Below are 18,122 nucleotides of genomic sequence, written 5' to 3' on the forward strand. Positions count from 1 at the left end.
GCAGGAAAGATTAGGCTACTGTGAGGAGGGTAAATAGATAGACTCACCTTTTCCAGAGATGTGGGTGGACTGTTAACAGCAGAGTTGCCTTTATCCCATGGCCCTGAAGGAATAGGGAGGGAAAAGTGGTGGAGCCTGGGAGGAGAGATGTCTTCGACCAGGTGCCTTGAGAAGAGCAGTGACTTTCAGGGAGACACGGCAGCCTGAAGAGACCCCACAGGGAGGGTCAGGGGAGTAAATAGGACAACTTCACTCTCTCTGTTCTCCCTCTGCTGCCTTCCCAAGGTTTTCCAGGGCCAAACCCATCCTCAGCCAGAGGGCAGAGAGCTCGCTGATGCGGTCCTTGTTACTGGGGCTGAGAGCCGGGTGGAGGAAAGTATTCAGTAGATTTAGGGAGTTAATTAGAAGCTATCTGGCCCGTTCCCGTAAGTTCTAAAGGCTTTAGTTAGACTTCTCACGCTTAAGTACTTAATCTGGCTCCAGTTTGTTTTTGTATTTGATGTGAAGAAGGGATTTAACTCCCCCCTACCCCATGAATTTCCCAGCATCATTATTTGATAACTCTCTCATTTTAATTGATGTTTCCTGATAAATCAAGTTCTGTATTTGCATGGGTTTGTCTCTTTTCTGTTCTGTGAGTTTGTCTGTCCTTGACCCAGTGCATCACAAACTTTCCTACTGTAGCCTTATAATAAGGCTTGATATTTTGTAGGGCAGGTCTTATTCTTTTTCAGGAATATCTAGGCTATTTTTGGCCCTTTGTTCTAACATGTTAACTTTGAATCAATTTGACAAGTTTCACAAAACAAACAAACAAAAACCCTGTTTGAAATTTGACTGAAATTTCATTTAATATATAAATCTGTTTGATGTATTTGTTATATCTTTATGATATGGGGTCTTCCTGTTCATGAACATGGTATGTCTGTTTATTTACATCTCCCTTAATGTCTATTAGCAAAGTTTTATAACTTTCTATATATAGGACTTACACATCTTTTGTTAAATATATAGGTACCTTAAGTTTTCTAACATTTGTTGCTAGTATGTAGAAATGCAATTTATTTTTAAAAAATAGTGTTCTTATATCCAGCCACCTTGCTATAAACTCCCTTATTCTTTCTAATAATTTGTCTATAAATTTGTTATGGTTTCCTAAGTGGATAGTCATATCACCAGTGAATGATGGTAGTTTTGTTTCTTCCTGATCAATATTTAAGCTATTTACTTACTTATTGTTGGTGATGCTGGACCTTCAGTATAATGATAAATAAAACATTGGTTATTTGGACATTCTTACCTTGCTCTTGATTTTAAAGGGAATACTTCCAATATTTCCCTGTTAAGATTGATATTTGCTATTTGTTTTTATAGATAACTTTTTAACAGGTTAAGGAAGTTCCCTTTTCTTTCTAACTTGCTAAGAGCTTTTTATCATGGGTTTTGCATTTTAGCAAAAGTTTTCCTGCATCTCCTTTAATCTATTCATGTAATGAATTACATGTATTGATTTTCTAATGTTAAAATACCCTTGCATTTCTGGGATAAACCAAACTTGGTCCTGGTGGACTACCTGTAAAACTTATAGGCCTGTTTGTGTGATAGAAAAGATGTTTAACTACTGCTTCAGTTTCTTTAATGGAAAGCCTGATGTCTTGTATTTCTTTCTTTGTTAGTTTTTATAATTTTCCAGGAACTTGTTCGTGTTGTCTAAGTTTTCAAATTTGTTAGCTTACCATCGTTGATAGTGTTTCCTTATTATTTTTAAATTCTCTGCTTTATCTGTGGTTATATCTCTCCTTTTGTTCTCTTCTTCCTAGGTTTTGGCCATGTTTATTCTCTTTATTATAAATTTATTTTCTATTTTTGCAGAATTCTCCTAAATTTATCTCCTTTCTTCACTGGTTTATTTATTTTAAAAAATTTTTAGTAAGACACTTAATCTCATGAATTTTCAGTGTGTTCACTTCTAATTGGAGCACCTAAGGTTATGCATTTCCCTTCCACTGTCATGTTCACTGATGCTCATAAGTTGTTGTAGGTAGTATTTTCATTCATTCCACTCTACGTATTTTAAAATCCCCATTATGGTGTTTTGTTTGACCTATGAGTCATATAAACATGTTTGTTAATTTCCAAGAGTGTGGGATTTTTGAATCCCTCTTTACGTTACTGACGTCCAGCTGAATTACACCGCCATCAGAGACTGTGTTGTCTGGGAGATCAGTTCTGTGATGCTATAGCAGACTTGCTTTTAGCCCTGGTCGTGTGGGTCAGTTTTTGAACATGTCCTGTGTGTCTGGAAAAGAGTGCTGTCCTCTGCGGTTGGGTGCAGAGTTCTGAGCCCTCTTGAACACGCCTCTGGATAGAGCTGCTCAGACCCTCTGCATCTCCGGTGACTTTTTGTCCACGCGCCTCTCTGCTCTCCGGGGATATCTCTGTGCCTTACGGCTTCTGGAGTTGGGGCTCATTAAGGAGAAACAGGTTTGGACTGACCGTGGAGGATGAGGAGGATTCTGTCCGATGGTGGGGGGCGGCTGGACGAGAGCAGCATGAATACTGGTGGGAGGAGGGCCAGAGAGAAGGGGCAGTTTGGGGCAAGGACCAGAGGCCCTGGGAAAGGCCTGTTTTAAGAAGAGAGGCAGGAGAGAGTTGTCGGAGGGCTAAAAGAAGGGGACCCACAGGAGGGAGAAAGCCGAGGGGCTTTGAGCTGAGTGGGCCTGTGCTGTGGTGGAGGGTGTCCTCTGGTCACTGAGAAGCCCGGCAGTGCTGAGGGTCTAATGTCATGACAGCTTGACCGGGTGGGAAGGATGCCCTTAGCCGTGCCGGGAACTGGAAAAGCAGGATGGCTGAAGGTGGGAGGGACAGGCAGTGTAGGGTTCTAAGGACAACGTGGTTGAAACAGTGGCCCCAAAGGACCAGGCTGGGTTAGATGGATGGGGCAGGATGGACCAGTGATCGGGAGCATCCAGGTCATGATGGATGGGAGGGGAGAGTCGTGGCGAGGGAGGGGTTTGGGTGTGGGGGCCTGGCTGGGAACATGCTCACGGTTGCTGGAATGGGGGGGTGGTCTGGAAGAGAATGAGGGGAGTGTTGAGGCCAGGGTGTCAGGAGGGTTGTTTACCAGGGTGTCAAAGTCATGTGTCCATGGCAAAATGGTGATGAGAGGAGGGAGAGCCCCTTGACGGTGGCATGAGGGTTGTAGCCAGGAATACGTGGTGGTGGGCGGTAGAGGAAACTCGGGTCGGCCTGCAGGCGTTCTTTCCTGGGAGGGGCCCATGGTCACGTTTCTGAGAGTGAGGAAAGCCCTGAATAATCAGGTCAGACACCAGGACTCAGAAAACCAGGACACACACGGTATACTGGGGGGTCCCAGGCAACTGGGGGCTTTCAGCTAAGACGAGGCCGTGTATGGAAATACCAGACCGGTAGAGGGATGTTTGTTTGAGGCTTTTTTTAATAAGTTTATTTTGTTTTATAAATTTATTTATTTATTTGTTTTTGGCAGTGTTGGGTCTTCATTGCTGTGCGCCGGCTTTCTCTAGTTGCGGCGAGCAGGGGCTGCTCTTTGTTGCGGTGCACAGGCTTCTCATTGCGGTGGCTTCTCTTGTTGCGGAGCCTGGGCTCTAGGCGTGTGGGCTTCAGTAGTTGTGGCTCACGGGCTTAGTTGCTCTGCAGCATGTGGGATCTTCCCTGACCAGTGCTCGAACCCCTGTCCCCTGCATTGGCAGGCGGATTCTTAACCACTGCGCCACACAGGGAAGTCCCTGAGGCTTTTTAAAAAAGTGGTCAACTGTGGTAAAATATGTGTAACATAAAATGTACTATTTTCACCATTTTTCAGTGGACGTTTCAGTGGCACTGGGTACATTGACATTGCGGTGCAGCTGTCACTACTGTCTGTCTCCAGAGCTCCTTGTCTTGCAAAACTGAAAATTTCTATCTAGTAAACACTAACTTCCCACTCCCCTCCCCACTCCCCCCTGGCAACCATCATTTTACTTTCTGTCTCTATGAATTTGATGACTCCCAAGTGCTTCGTAGGAGTGGAATCTTACAATATTTATCTTTTTGTGACTGGCATATTTCACGCAGCATAATGTCCTCAAGATTCATCTGTATTGTAGCAGGTCTCAGGATTTCCTTCCTTTTCAAGGTTGAATAATATTCCGTTGTGTGGATAGAGCACATTTTGGTTATCCATTCGTCTCTCAGTGAGCACCTTTGGCTACTGTGACTAGTGCTCCTATGAACACTGGCTTACAAAGATCTCTTTGAGATCCTGTTTCTAATTCTTTTGGGGCATATACTCAGAAGTGGAGTTGCCAGATCATACTGTAATTTTATGTTTACCTTTTAGAGGAACCACAATGCTGTACCATTTTACATTCTCACCAGCAGTGTACAAGGATTCAAATTCCTGCACATCCTTGACAACACTTGTTATTTTCTGCTTTTTTGGTTTTTTTTTTTTTTAATAGTAGCCATCCTAACTGGTGTGAAATAGTATTCCATTATGCTTTTGGTTTGCATTTCCCTAATGATTAGTGATGTTGAGCATCTTTTTATGTGCTTATTGGCCATTTGAGTATCTTCTTTGGGGAAATGTCTATTCAAGTCCTTTGCTCATTTTTAATCTGGGTTTTGTTATTGTTGAGTTGTAGGAGTTCTTTATACATTCCGGATATTAGCCCCTTTTCAGAAGTATGACTTGCAAATATTTTTTCCTATTCCATTTTTTGTTTTATTTTTAAAATTAAAAAAAAATTTTTTTTTTGACTGCACCACGAGGCTTGTGGGATCTTAGTTCCCTGACCAGGGATTGAACTTGGGCCCTCGGCAATGAGAGCACAGAGTGCTAACCACTGGACGGGCAGGGAATTCCCCCATTTTTAAAAAATAATAGGGAATCCCAAGGGTTCAGTGAGAGGAGTTAGGAGCAGGGCTGGGTGAGGACATTCAGGGGGTAGGGGGTGGGGAGAGGGGACCTGGAGGGGGCTTGGGGGTGTGGAGTGCGTGAGCAGTTGGTGTCTGAAGCTGGGGCGATTCACCCATGTGGGTGCCCAGGATGAGGGAAGTTGGGCTGTCACATTACATGGCAGTGGATACGGCTGGGGGGGGGGGACAGTGAGCACCTTTGGCTACTGTGACTAGTGCTCCTATGAACACTGGCTTACAAAGATCTCTTTGAGATCCTGTTTCTAATTCTTTTGGGGCATATACTCAGAAGTGGAGTTGCCAGATCATACTGTAATTTTATGTTTACCTTTTAGAGGAACCACAATGCTGTACCATTTTACATTCTCACCAGCAGTGTACAAGGATTCAAATTCCTGCACATCCTTGACAACACTTGTTATTTTCTGCTTTTTTGGTTTTTTTTTTTTTTAATAGTAGCCATCCTAACTGGTGTGAAATAGTATTCCATTATGCTTTTGGTTTGCATTTCCCTAATGATTAGTGATGTTGAGCATCTTTTTATGTGCTTATTGGCCATTTGAGTATCTTCTTTGGGGAAATGTCTATTCAAGTCCTTTGCTCATTTTTAATCTGGGTTTTGTTATTGTTGAGTTGTAGGAGTTCTTTATACATTCCGGATATTAGCCCCTTTTCAGAAGTATGACTTGCAAATATTTTTTCCTATTCCATTTTTTGTTTTATTTTTAAAATTAAAAAAAAATTTTTTTTTTGACTGCACCACGAGGCTTGTGGGATCTTAGTTCCCTGACCAGGGATTGAACTTGGGCCCTCGGCAATGAGAGCACAGAGTGCTAACCACTGGACGGGCAGGGAATTCCCCCATTTTTAAAAAATAATAGGGAATCCCAAGGGTTCAGTGAGAGGAGTTAGGAGCAGGGCTGGGTGAGGACATTCAGGGGGTAGGGGGTGGGGAGAGGGGACCTGGAGGGGGCTTGGGGGTGTGGAGTGCGTGAGCAGTTGGTGTCTGAAGCTGGGGCGATTCACCCATGTGGGTGCCCAGGATGAGGGAAGTTGGGCTGTCACATTACATGGCAGTGGATACGGCTGGCGGTGGATCAGGGGGTCCACACGCGCGGCTTCCCCCGGCACGCAGGTGTGATTCACAAGCCCTTCCAAACTCTGGGATCTCCAGGTGCCCGGAGCAAGGTGGTGAAGGCTTCTTTGACTCGGGGGCAGGATAGCCTGTCAAAACAAGTTGCGTTTTAGTTTCTTTTTCTGATCTTTTCTTCTTTCCCAAAGCCTCTCTCCCTTGGCTGAGAAAAGCCCACACGTACAGCCATTCTAGTTGATGAGGCCTGCAGAACCACGGCAGAACTGCTGGCAGTAAATAACCAGGCACAGAAAAGAATTCTCGAGGAAAGTTCCATGGCAGGTAGGGGTCATCAGATGAAATGGAAGGCAATTTGTTTTTCTCGAGGTGAGGCGCATGTGGAGGAGTTATGTAGAAGCTGACAGAGAGCGACCAAAAGCTGCTAAACGTAGCTTGGATTTGGGGAAGAAAGAGGTTTGAGAGGTGATGTGTTGAGTGATTAGACCATCGCTGAGAATCTGAGAATCTGAGTCACCATTTGACAACATTCACGTCTGTCGTCGTTGTCACTGGGGAGAAACATCACAGAGCGGAGGTCTTCGAAAGGAGCTGATCTACAGAAACTCCCTCCAGGCTGCTGAGTCTGTTCCTCTCGGGGAGACACCCTGAGAGGGGTATGTGCTGTGAGATGCAGAGCAGGGCGGGGGGCCCTAGAGGTGGGAGATGGTCCCCAGAGGGGGGAGTGAACTCAGAGGGTGTGGCAGGGGAGCCAGGTCCCACAGTGGCCCAGGGGTGTGTGCAGCCCCCCAGGTGTATTTTATTCTAATTAGAATGTTTTTAGAAAATTGGAATCGTTATTAACATTTAAACATTGGGAGGAACTCTGCTCAACATTCTGTAATAACCTAAATGGGAAGAGAATTTGAAAAAGAATGAATATGTGTATGTGTATAACTAAATCACTTTGCTGTACACCTGAAACTAACAAACATTGTAAATCAACTATAGTCCAATATAAAATAAACATTACAAAAAAATAAATGTTGGGAGATTTCAGATAGGAATTTAAGTTTCCAGCTTCTCTCTTTCTTTTTTTTATACCATTTTATTCAGGAACAAGAAATTCAGTGCTTCGTACGTTTTAAAAATAATTTTTATTTTTTTAATTGAAGCATAGTTAATTTACAATGTTGTGTTAGTTTCAGGTGTACAGCAAAGTGATTCAAGTTATATATGTATATATATATATATATATATATATATATATATTTCAGATTCTTTTCCATTATAGGGTATTACAAGATATTGAATATAGTTCCCTGTGTGACAGAGTAGGTCCTTGTTGTTTATCTATTTTATATATAGTAGTTTGCATTGCTAATCCCACGTCCCTAATTTATCACTCCCCCGCTTCAGCTTCTCTTGAAAAACGGAAGAGCAGGTCCCTTCCTCACAGGGAGACAAGGAGGGAAAGTGACCCCAGAACACCTGTGTCCTGTTGGGTCTCGGGACAGATGCTCCCTTTGCCACAACTTGGCTCTCCCTTCCCCTTTGCCCATCATCCTCTGGCAGGGGGGCAGGTCCTCACTGCTGACCCAGCTCTGGAAGAGAAGCCGCTGGGCCCTGGGAGTACAGGTGTGCGGCCTCGACCTTGTGGGTCACCCGGAAAGCCCTGGACCCCGTTCCCCTCAGAGGAGACGTGTCATCTGTGTCTGCTGATGCAGGTGTGGAAGTGCCAGTTCTAGGCTCCAGTGAGTGGTGATCATAAATCAGAACTTCACAGAACCCAGTGAGCGAGTCACTCGGAGTTTGTCTTTACAGACTTGTGAACATGAATGATGACAGAAGCATGAATTCATTTTACAGAACTGAAAAAAATGGCTCAGCCTGGGATTGATCGTATATTGCAGCCTCATTTTATACAAGTGGATGAAAATAAGAGGGACAAGAAGTTAAGTCGTAAGTCCATCTCAGGGACGTGAAACATCCCGAGGATGCCCGGACAGGGCGGGCAGCGTGGCGCATGCACGGAGGCCCCCAACCCTGCGGGTTCCCACGTGCCCCCAGCGCAGACCTGGCCAGTCGCAGATGGGGAGTGTTCACACTGGCCTTTTTGGCTCTGTCTAGGTGGGATTATTTTCCCCACAGGGACCACTAATAAAGAGGTATATGTTTATGGTTTTTTAAAAAATCTTTATTTATTTATTTATTTGGCTGCACTGGGTCTTAGTTGCGGCCCGCAGGATCTTTTAGTTGCAGCATGCATGTGGGATCTAGTTCCCTGACCCGGGATCGAACCGGGCCCCCTGCATTGGGAGTGCAGAATCTTAACCACTGGACCACCAGGGAATGTATATATATGTTTTTAATTGAAATCAGAGGGCAAATGGGATTTGTTACCTAACTAACTTTGCAACTGGCTTTGTTGCAAACCATTTTTTCCCTCCCAATGTGGGATGTATATTATTTCTTACAGAAATAATATGAAAAAAGCTACTTGAACGACAGCCTCCCATGTGTCAGGCCAGGCCCCATTCACATGCGTCGTGCCTCATTTATCCTCCCAGCAGCCATCGGGGGTGGGGGGGTGGGATGGAGGTGTACTGTTATCCCATTGCCTGGAAAGGGAAATGGAGGCAAAGAAAAATAAGGAACTTGACTGGAGTCTCTTTTCAGTTAAATGGAGGAGCTGGAATTTAGATCCGGGCAGCCTGGCTCCAAGGCCACAGTCGCAACTTGGAGTCCCCCCGCTCCCCCCGTCCCAAGTCCATGTAAGGTGGTGACCGGGGTCCCTTTGCTGTCACCTCCCTGCCCTGGCCCCATCTTTCCTTAAAAGCCCGGTAGAGAAGAGGTTCTCTCCACTAGTAGGACGCCAGCCTCTCCAAATGTGGGTCCCCGTTTCTGTCTTAGGGAGCATTTGGGTAGCTTGTTGCTCAGAGATGAGATCTGAGTGCCAGCCGGGCAGGAGGGCTTCCTCTGGGGCCCTCCTCGCCCTGCTCTGCGGCACTCACTTCTGGGGGCCTATCCCCGGAGGCAGGTCCTGAGTCGCGTGAGCCCTGCAGGACCCCAGAGCCTGGAATAGCGCCCAGCTCGAGGGCTGCACAGAGCCTTGTGGGGAGAGTGGAGGCGTGAGCGGGCAGTCGTGTGGGTGTGTCCAGGGCAGTAAACACAGGAAGGTAGCTGAAGGGCAGGGCCCCGTGGGGGATGCCTTCATCCAGCCGTAAGTCAGTCGTGTGCATCGTCTTAGTGAATCGTGGGCAGAGGTGAGAGGGCAGACGGAGAACAGGATAATCTGTTTTGTCCCGCTTTCCTTTCAAACAGTGACTTCTCACCTACAAATTAGTGCTTTTGAAGTTTTACTTTGAACATGAAAGTTCTGTTGAAATTTTTTGTGGCCAAATATTCCATAAACCATAATGTTAACGTGAAAGGGACAGAGAGAGAAGCTGATCCAGCTCCTCCCGAGACAGAGTAGAAACGGAGGCTGGCAGCCACCGCGGTCCCCTGACCCCTTGATGCAGCAGCTGCATGAAAAGTCCCAAATGCCACAGTAAAAGGGCCCAGATGGAAATAGTTGCACGAAGCTGTTTTAGTTTATAAACCAAGATGTGCTTTGCAACCAGGTGAGGGTGTCCCGCGAGTTGGGTGTTGGTGAAATCGTGACAGCTGACTCTCCAGCAGCTCCTTCACTTTGAATTACTGGCGGGGGGTGGAGTCACAGAAGCCAAAGGACAGTGCGTGCTTCTCTTTCCATCTGTTCTTAATGGGCATTATTGAGTTTGGGCACTGATGTGCTTGGACTGAAGGTTTCCGTGAAATCTAAGCCTTCTGTCTCAGCAGGGCCAGCCCCTGAGAGGCCAGCTTCCAGGGTGGGTCATGGGGCCCCTGGTCAGCAGACCTTCAAGGCTGTCACTTGGGATGGGTGTCAGGATATAAGGAAGCTGGGGTGATGGGCTCAGGTCCCTCTGTGGTGTCTCTTTTCCCTTTAGGGGAAATCACATAACTGAGAGGGACATAGGATGGGGCTGAGCTGCCTGGAGCCCAGAGTAGTTAGTAATCACAGTCGAGCAGCGTCACTGGGCTCTGTTTCTGTCCTGGGCTCTTTGGGGCTGATGGCACCTTCCCATCTCAGGCCTCCACATGCCACTGTCATGGGAGCTGAGGTCCCCAACACCCAGAGTGACACCAGAGAGGAGTCAGTTTTAGGAAAGGGGGGCAAGAATGTAGAGGAGATATATTTTTTTAATAGTGGTAAAATATACGTAATAAAATTTACCATCTTCACCATTTTTAAGTGTCCAGTTCAGTGACATTAAGCACATTGCTGCACAGCCATCACCACCATCTCCAGAACGTCCTCATCTTCCAAGAATGAAACTCTGTCCCTGTCAGACACTAACCACCCCTCCCAAGCCCTCACCATCTACTTTCTGTCTCTGTGAATGTGATTGGTGCCTCAGATAAATGGAATCAAACAGGATTTGTCCTTCTGTGTCTGGCTTATCTCACTGAGCATAATGTCCTCAAGGTTCATCCGTGTCATAGCAGGTGTCAGACTGTCCTTCCTTTTTTAAGGCTGAATGATAGTCCCTTGTATGCATAGAACACACTTTGTTTATCCATTCATCCATCGATGGGGCACTTGGGTTGCTCCATCTATTGTGAATCATGCTGCTGTGAACATGGGTGTACAAATATCTGTCCAAGTCTGTGCTTTCACTTTTTTTTTTTTTTTTTTTGCGGTACGCAGGCCTCTCACTGTTGTGGCCTCTCGCATTGTGGAGCACAGGCTCCAGACGTGCAGTCTCAGCAGCCATGTCTCACGGGCCTAGCCGCTGCACGGCATGTGGGATCTTCCCAGACCGGGGCACGAACCCGTGTCCCCTGAATCGGAAGGCGGACTCTCAACCACTGCACCACCAGGGAAGCCCCTCTGCTTTCACTTTTTTTGGGTATAAGAGCTATTTATTTTTAAAGAGAAAAATTTTGAAGATTAATTTCTCTAAAACACTTTTTAATTTCCCTTAGCATAACTCCTCTCAAATGAGAGTTTTTGATATTAAAGTTTGAATTTTAAACATTTTTTTTCATAAGGATAAAAATCTTTTTTTTAGCCGTGCCACGCAGCATGCGGGATCTTAGTTCCCCAACCAGGGATTGAACCTGTGGCCCCTGCAGTGAAAGCGTGGAGCCCTAACCACTGGACCACCAGGGGAGTCCCTAAAAATCTTTTTTTTTCTTTTTTTCATACCTTGCAGCCTCCTGACCTGCCTTAGTCAAGCAGCCCAGCACTGGCCCTTCTTTCTGGAGAGCCTGGGAGGGGGCTGGTAGGACCCAGATGGGTCCTCCCCAGTTTCCTTGGGTACTCAGGGGATCCCCGGCATTGCTGGCCCCCCAAAGTGTGCTATGCATGGCCATTGTGCTGAAGGTCATGGACATCTTTTACTCCACTCACAAGCCAAGATGCTCTTTGCTAAGAGCAAATCTGGGCATGTCTGTCCCAGACTGTCTCTTCCCTGGCTAATTTTCCAGATGAGAGTTTCTGAAGGTAAGGCTCTCCCCCTGTATCTTCCATACTCAGCAAGAAAAAAGTCAGCAGCAGGCCTCCTAGAGTGGGGAAAGTCCAGACCAAATGTCTAGATCCCCCATCGCAAGGACCACCCACAGGTTTGTTTTAGGCGGGCCGCACAGGGGTGTTAACATTTTAGAATTAGTGCCAGTGTAATATTAAAAACTTGCAAGAGCTCATGTAGGATCTGAACGTTGGCTTCTCTGGAAGATTTCTAGAGATCCAGCAGTACTGAGTTCCTGACTCTTTACCCACCCATCACCTCCTGGTTGTGGGGTCCCTGCCTGGGCCCTGTGGGTGTCGAGGGTACCTCTCCCCACTGGAGACCAAACATTGCAGAGCGGTTAGCAGGCAGCGGGGACACACGGGGTGAACCCACCCTCACCATCAAATCAGCCACATGGGTGATGGCTTAGAAATCTGGCAAAACGACTAATTCCGGACAGCCATAAAGAAACCTTTAACCAGTAAATGGCTTGAAATGTAGAGCTTCAAAAAGTTTGTAGAGTTTTTCAGATGTCTGTTTGTGAATATTAAAGGTATAGGTTGAGGCCAGATGTATACATTAACTGTCCTCACCTGAAGCTAGACAATTTGGCTTGGTGACTTCAGGGAAGAGAAAATGCAGTCTGCTAAGTAAACATGAATGATTTTTCAGGAATTTGTAGGAAGTTGAGCAGCTTAATTGCACTCTTTGGGTGGATGCATGTTGAAGAAAGCAATCTGAGGAGACTAGGAAATTGTGTAATAGCCTTAACTTGGGTCAGAATTGTAATTACTGTAGTAACAGAATGTTGCTGTGTGTATCTGTGACTGAAATGGGAAGCAGGATTTTTTTTAAATGCTTTTGAAAGTAACAACAAAATGTCCATTCTCTTTCTCCGGACTTCCTTAATTATAAATACCAAGTAACTCACTGCTGGCTAAATACAGGTTCCGTGGCCATCTATATTTATAACTTTCTAAAGGTGGAAGTCACCAGTGCAAGGCTGAATTAATTTGGTTTGTAGGTTTTTATAGGCTCTAATTAGTTATGTTTTTCTTAAAGCAGACCCACTGGGATGAATAGCAGTATATAACTGAACTCTGAAAGTGACGCCCGTCACTTTCAAACACAGACTCTCCTCTAAGAGCCAGAGCCCTTGAAGACACAGGCCCTGTAGACCAGGAGCTCCGGAAGCTGGCCCACTGCAGCTGTGAGCAGCGGGGCTCAGAACATCTGTTTCCATCCAGGGGCAGGCTATGGGGGTGATAAAGTGAATACTTTTTTGCAAAGTCAGAAGCCTCATCTGCAGCCCACTGGCTTCTGAGACCTTGAATTGGGACACTTTGTGACTTATCGGCTGTTCCCCTGAGGCAGATGCCACTGTGCTGGCCTGGGGAGGTGGGTGGCATCCCCGTGGACTGACCAAAGTATGTGCTTGGCCATCCCCCCCCCCCACCACCACCCCCAAAAGCCAGCTTGCTGACTCGAGGGCTTACAGCATTGCACCTGCATCTGAGGTCACGTCCATTGGAGGCCTGAGTGGGCGGGTGGACCTTTGGAACCATCAGATGTCATTTGGGGTGGATCCGGCATGCTCATCAGTGACTTTGCTGCAAAGCAAACGTGATAAATTAGATGAGGGTCTCCTCCTCTGTTCCCGAGGCTCTGCAAAAAACACCAAGTCATCTTTTCCTCCAGGGAGGCAGGGTGCGCCCCAGCTGGCAGCACCCACGGATCCCTCCTACCTCGCACCTGCCCTGTATAAGCAGGGAGGTGATCTGAAGCTGGCTGTACTCACATTGACAGGAAAAAACAGGACAAGAGAGGCTCTTCCTGTAAACACCCCCAGCCCAGGCCTCTCCCCCATCACACTTGGCTTTTGCCCCTTCCTTGCTGGGCTCTGCAAGCTGTTTACGCTCTCCCTACCTTGCTGGGCTCTGCAAGCTGTTTACTCTCTTCCCCACCTGTGGTCACTGATGCTTCCTCTCCACAGTCAGCCACTTGGAGGGAGTGCAGAGCCCTGCACCGCCGGCCTCGCTCAGCCCCGTGTCCCCGTGACTGCACGTCAGAGGGGCCGGCTCGGGTCCCGCCCAGGCCACACAGCTGATGGGTGGTCGGCCTGCCTCCACAGCCTCAGGACTGTCCTGGGAGGGGGTTAGAGAGAGCCCAAAGGCAAAGCAGCTGGGAGGCCTGGGGTCTTGGTCACAGCCGAACTGGACAACCCTATGTAGGTGGACAGGGGAAGACATGTGTCCTTCCAGTGTCACCCAAGTTCTGTTCATTTCACCAAACATTTCTTGAGCTCCTGCTGTGTACCAGACGCTGCCAGGGCCTGAGGATTATACAGATGACAGTTTCTGCCTTTGAGGAGCTTAGCGTGGAGGGAGGGAGGGAGGGAGGGAGGATAGGCTATGATGGGTACATGTAGGCAGACCTGGGCCTGGGAGGTCCACGAGGGCTTCCTGGAGGCAGTGACAGCTGAGGTGATGGTTCAGATCAGAGTCGGAGGTGGACTTGTTGGTGTGAGGTGTCCAGCATGCGCAGGCTCAGGGGTGTGGAAGAGCATGCGAGGGTCCCTCAAACACAGCAGCGTCGCTGGAGAACAGAAGGTGAGGCAGGTGAGGCCAGGCCTATGCTGGAGAGCTGGTCTGGCCTGGTTGTGGAGCATTCGTGTGCCCCGTGAAGGGCTCGGGCTTCATGCCTCTAGAGGGGGCAGAGCTGGCATGGCAATGGCAGTGTGACGGAGACTAGGAGGCCAGCAGTGCCCTGCCCCGGTCCAGGCAGGGTGGTGGTGCTGCCTGCACTGGAGCGGGGTCAGTGGGGAGCAGCCAGGCTCGAGAACCATTCAGGAGGTCGCTTTCAGAAGGTTTGATGACTGGTTGCACGCGGAGGATGGTGGTGCCTTCACCAAGATGAGGGATTCCTTGGGAGGGATTCCTTGGGAGGAGGAATGGATCTGTGTGGAGGTGAGGGCGGCAAGATGGTGTTGATCTAAGGATGGATGCTCTGGTTGTGGCTGGGGTCGTCTCACCCCAGGTGGTCTGCCGAGAACAGGGAGGACTCAGCCCTTCCAGCACAGCGTGCTCAGGACCCCAGGCAGGACCAGTGGGGAAGTGCCAGGCAGGAAGGGGAGGAGGGTAGGGGCCTTCTCCTGGAAAGGGCTGTTCTCGGGATTTGACACGATCCTTGGCTGCAGCTCAGCATCTCCTGGGGATGGGTTTCAGAATCCACATGCCCAGTGGTGTTCCAGACCTCTAGAACCAGAACCTCCATCTGGGGGCAGGTCTGGCCCACAGCAGGTTTGCTCCAAGCCTCAGATGCAGAGGTTCCGAATTAAGGTGACCTGCAGTGGCCCTGGAGGTCCACTCGGATGTGAGGGCTGTGGGAAAACCAAAGACTTGCCTGGTTGCATCTCAGGGCCATTTATGTGTGAATCTTGCATAAACACACACAACTATATACACACAAACATAAATATACACACAAATGTGAATACACAACATATGTGTATATATACACACACACATCTGTGTACACACACATACAGTCATACATCTATATACATACATACATACATAAATACACAGACACACGCATTTCCATGCCCATCCATCCACACACACACTCACAGACACAGTGCAACAGATGTGTGCGTGGACCGTAATAGTGTCTCCTGATTCCTGCACTGGAAGGAAGGAACGTGAGCCCCGTGAGGCACTGGGCTGTGTGTGACCGAACTGCTGCCGGGGACCAGACTGAGATGAGTGGGATCCCCATGGCAGTGATGCTGCACGTGTGTCTAGAGGCAGAGGGGCGATGGTTAAGGGTGTGAACTCTGATTCACCTCCTGACTGTGCTGCGTGGTGGGCGGGGGGTGGGGGTGGGGTGGGTTGAGCGAGTCACTTAACCACTCTGTTAAGTGGTGCCTCTGTTTCCCTGTCTGCAAGATGAGGGTGCTCCAGGCACCTACCTCATAAGGTTGTTGCAAGAATCAAGTTAATGCATCTAGACTCTCAGCTTGTGGTCTGGGTGCTGTTCTTGTTATGAACCAGGAGACCCCAGCAAAACTCGGGGTCCTTAGTAGCTGTGAAAAGGAGGAGGGGGACTTGCTGTTCCCTATAACTCTATACCCTGTTTACCGTCCAGATTTTATACCGAGTGCATATATGACTAGGTTTTTTTTTATTCTTTTCATTTATTTATTTATAATATTTATTTATTTGGTTGCAATGGGTCTTAGTTGTGACAGGTGGGCTCCTTAGTTGTGGCATGCATGTGGTATCTGGTTCCCTGACCAGGGATCGAACCTGGGCCCCCTGCATTGGGAGCTTGGAGTCCCATCCACTGCGCCAGCAGGGAAGTCCCATTTTTTTTTTAAAGTGTCTAATAGAGCAGAGGTCCCCAACCTTTCTGGCACCAGGGACCGGTTTCATGGAAGACAACTTTTCCACGGACGGGGGCGGGGGCTGGTTCAGGCGGTAATGCGAGCGATGGGGAGCAGAGGAAGCTTCGCTCGCCCGCCCGCCGCTCACCTCCTGCTGTGCGTCCGGGCTCCTAACAGGCCTGGGGGGTGGGGACCCCTGTAACAGAGGAATCTGTTAGAGAGAAACCACATCCAGCTCTCCTCACTATGGGTTCTTTGATCTCATTTCTTCCAATGTTCTGGCTGAGAACTCTTAGCAAGGTTTTTAATGATGTTCTAATGATGTTACCAGTTTTATCAACTAATGTGTATAATTACGTATCAGCGTCGAGTGAAGAGATGGGAGCATCACAGACTCAGCGGATTGTTCATTTTCTGTGGTGGCAGGCTGAGAGAATGACTCTAATTAACGCATTGTGAAAGTATGAAGGATACGAAAGAGAAAAAGCATTTATGGAAATTTTATGTTGTGACCGACCCTCCCCTCCCACCCACCCCCGAAAAACACAACAAAAAACACCTCGCAGACCGGAGACCAGATTCATTGAGGAAGAACAGATTGAGGTTCTGGGGGTTCAGCGCTGAGCAGGACTGCTAGGCAGCCTGGGAGGACGGAGAAGAGCTTCTATTCCGTGTGCTCCGGAGGAGGAAGACGAGGCTGCCCGGGCCCTCGGGCAGCAGGGTTCTGTTGCAACCTCCGCCCCCGTGTTGACGGAGCAGGTTGCTTAGGCGCTGGCTGTGGAAGTGTTGCCCAGAGCATGGGCGTGGTGGCCAGGGGAGCACAGCAAGGCCAGGCCAAGGGACAGCATCCAGAATGGCCAGGGTTGCCGAGCCAGGACGAGCGCCTACTTTAATGTCAATGCAGATGCCAAGTAAAAATAAGAATGTTTTCTTTTTTAAACATCTTTATTGGAGTATAATTGCTTTACAGTGGTGTGTTAGTTTAGAATGTTTTCTTTCTTAGGGGGTTACCCTGAATTTAAGACGTCTTTGTGCCAACCCCACCTTTTTGTCTATTCTTCTGCTTCCAACTCTTGTCAGTTTGACCCTCAAGCTGCACCAAAAGTGTAGCAATAGTCCTAAGCCCTAACTTGTGTAGCTGTTTGTCATTCTGTGTAAGATGTCACCACCTGTTTGTCTGCGGGCACAATGGGGAGAGTTGGCTCAGGAATTGGGAGACCCTGAGGGTAACGTTGGGCTTAATCCCCCTAGGCCTCAGTCTTCCCATCTTTAAAATGGGGTCATCTCCGTGGTTCCTCCCCCGACCCCTGTCTCTGTGGCCAGAGGACAGTCAGCTGTCCCTCGTGTTTAACCAGGCCAGTGGCCACATCCCCAGAGTGATCTGCCCTCCTGTCCTCTTATCTCACGAAGGTACCCGGAGAGCTCAAGGGGCAGCTCCCAAGTGGGGAGGGCATAACTGTGGTTGACACGGCTGTGGTGGGGGAGGTGACAGGGTGGGCAATGGGGACGGGGCAGGAAATGGCTATGTTGTAAATGCCACATCATCCAAGCTGGGCTGTGTCCCACTTGCAGTCAGGGCACCCGCCTCCTGCTCTGCCATCCCTTGATCCATTCCAACCTTCTGCCTGTCTCGGAAACCTCATATTCCTGACCCAGGCCTGATGCCAGGGGGCGAGCTGGGCAGAGGGCAGCGCAGCGTGAGTCAGACAGACAGGAGTGACCCGGGGGGCATCAGACGAGGATGGTGCTTGGAGAAAGGGCAGCTCAGTGACTGGGTAAGATGCTGAAGGCGCTGGCCTTGCAGCTGCACTTGTGTTCTTAAGCAGAGCACCTCGGTGTGTGGACTGGTTGTCCCCAGCCCTTAGAGAAACCATGTCCAACCTCAGAGACTTTGGTGGACTCCCTAGACACACTCAGCAACAAATGCTGTAAATCGCAGGTTGGCAGACATTTTCTGTAAAGTCCACATGTGACATGTTCTAGACGTGGGGGCCAGAGCGTCTCTGTAGCCACCGCTCAACTCTGGCATCACAGTATGAGAGCAGTTGTGGACAGAAGGTAAGTGAACGCTGGTGGCTGTGCCCCAGTAAAGCTCTATTTATAAAAACAGGAGTTGTGTGTACGTCCAAAAGAATGGAATGCAGGGTCATAGACTGATACTTGCCTACGTGCT

General features: G+C 48.3%; 1 protein-coding gene and 1 non-coding gene across 2 annotated transcripts in view; one reads left to right on the forward strand and one right to left on the reverse strand.

The window, feature by feature from the left end:
- The window catches only part of PCSK6 (proprotein convertase subtilisin/kexin type 6), a 250,646-nt gene that overhangs the window by 88,226 nt on the left and 144,298 nt on the right, over nucleotides 1-18,122 (forward strand). The window lies entirely within an intron of this gene.
- Nucleotides 8,288-8,359, reverse strand: TRNAG-CCC (transfer RNA glycine (anticodon CCC)). The gene has a single exon. It is a non-coding gene; the product is annotated as a tRNA-Gly (tRNA).

The sequence above is a fragment of the Lipotes vexillifer genome, unplaced genomic scaffold, assembly GCF_000442215.2.
Source record: "Lipotes vexillifer unplaced genomic scaffold, Lipotes_vexillifer_v1.1 scaffold851, whole genome shotgun sequence".
NCBI classification, from domain to species: Eukaryota; Metazoa; Chordata; class Mammalia; order Artiodactyla; family Lipotidae; genus Lipotes; species Lipotes vexillifer.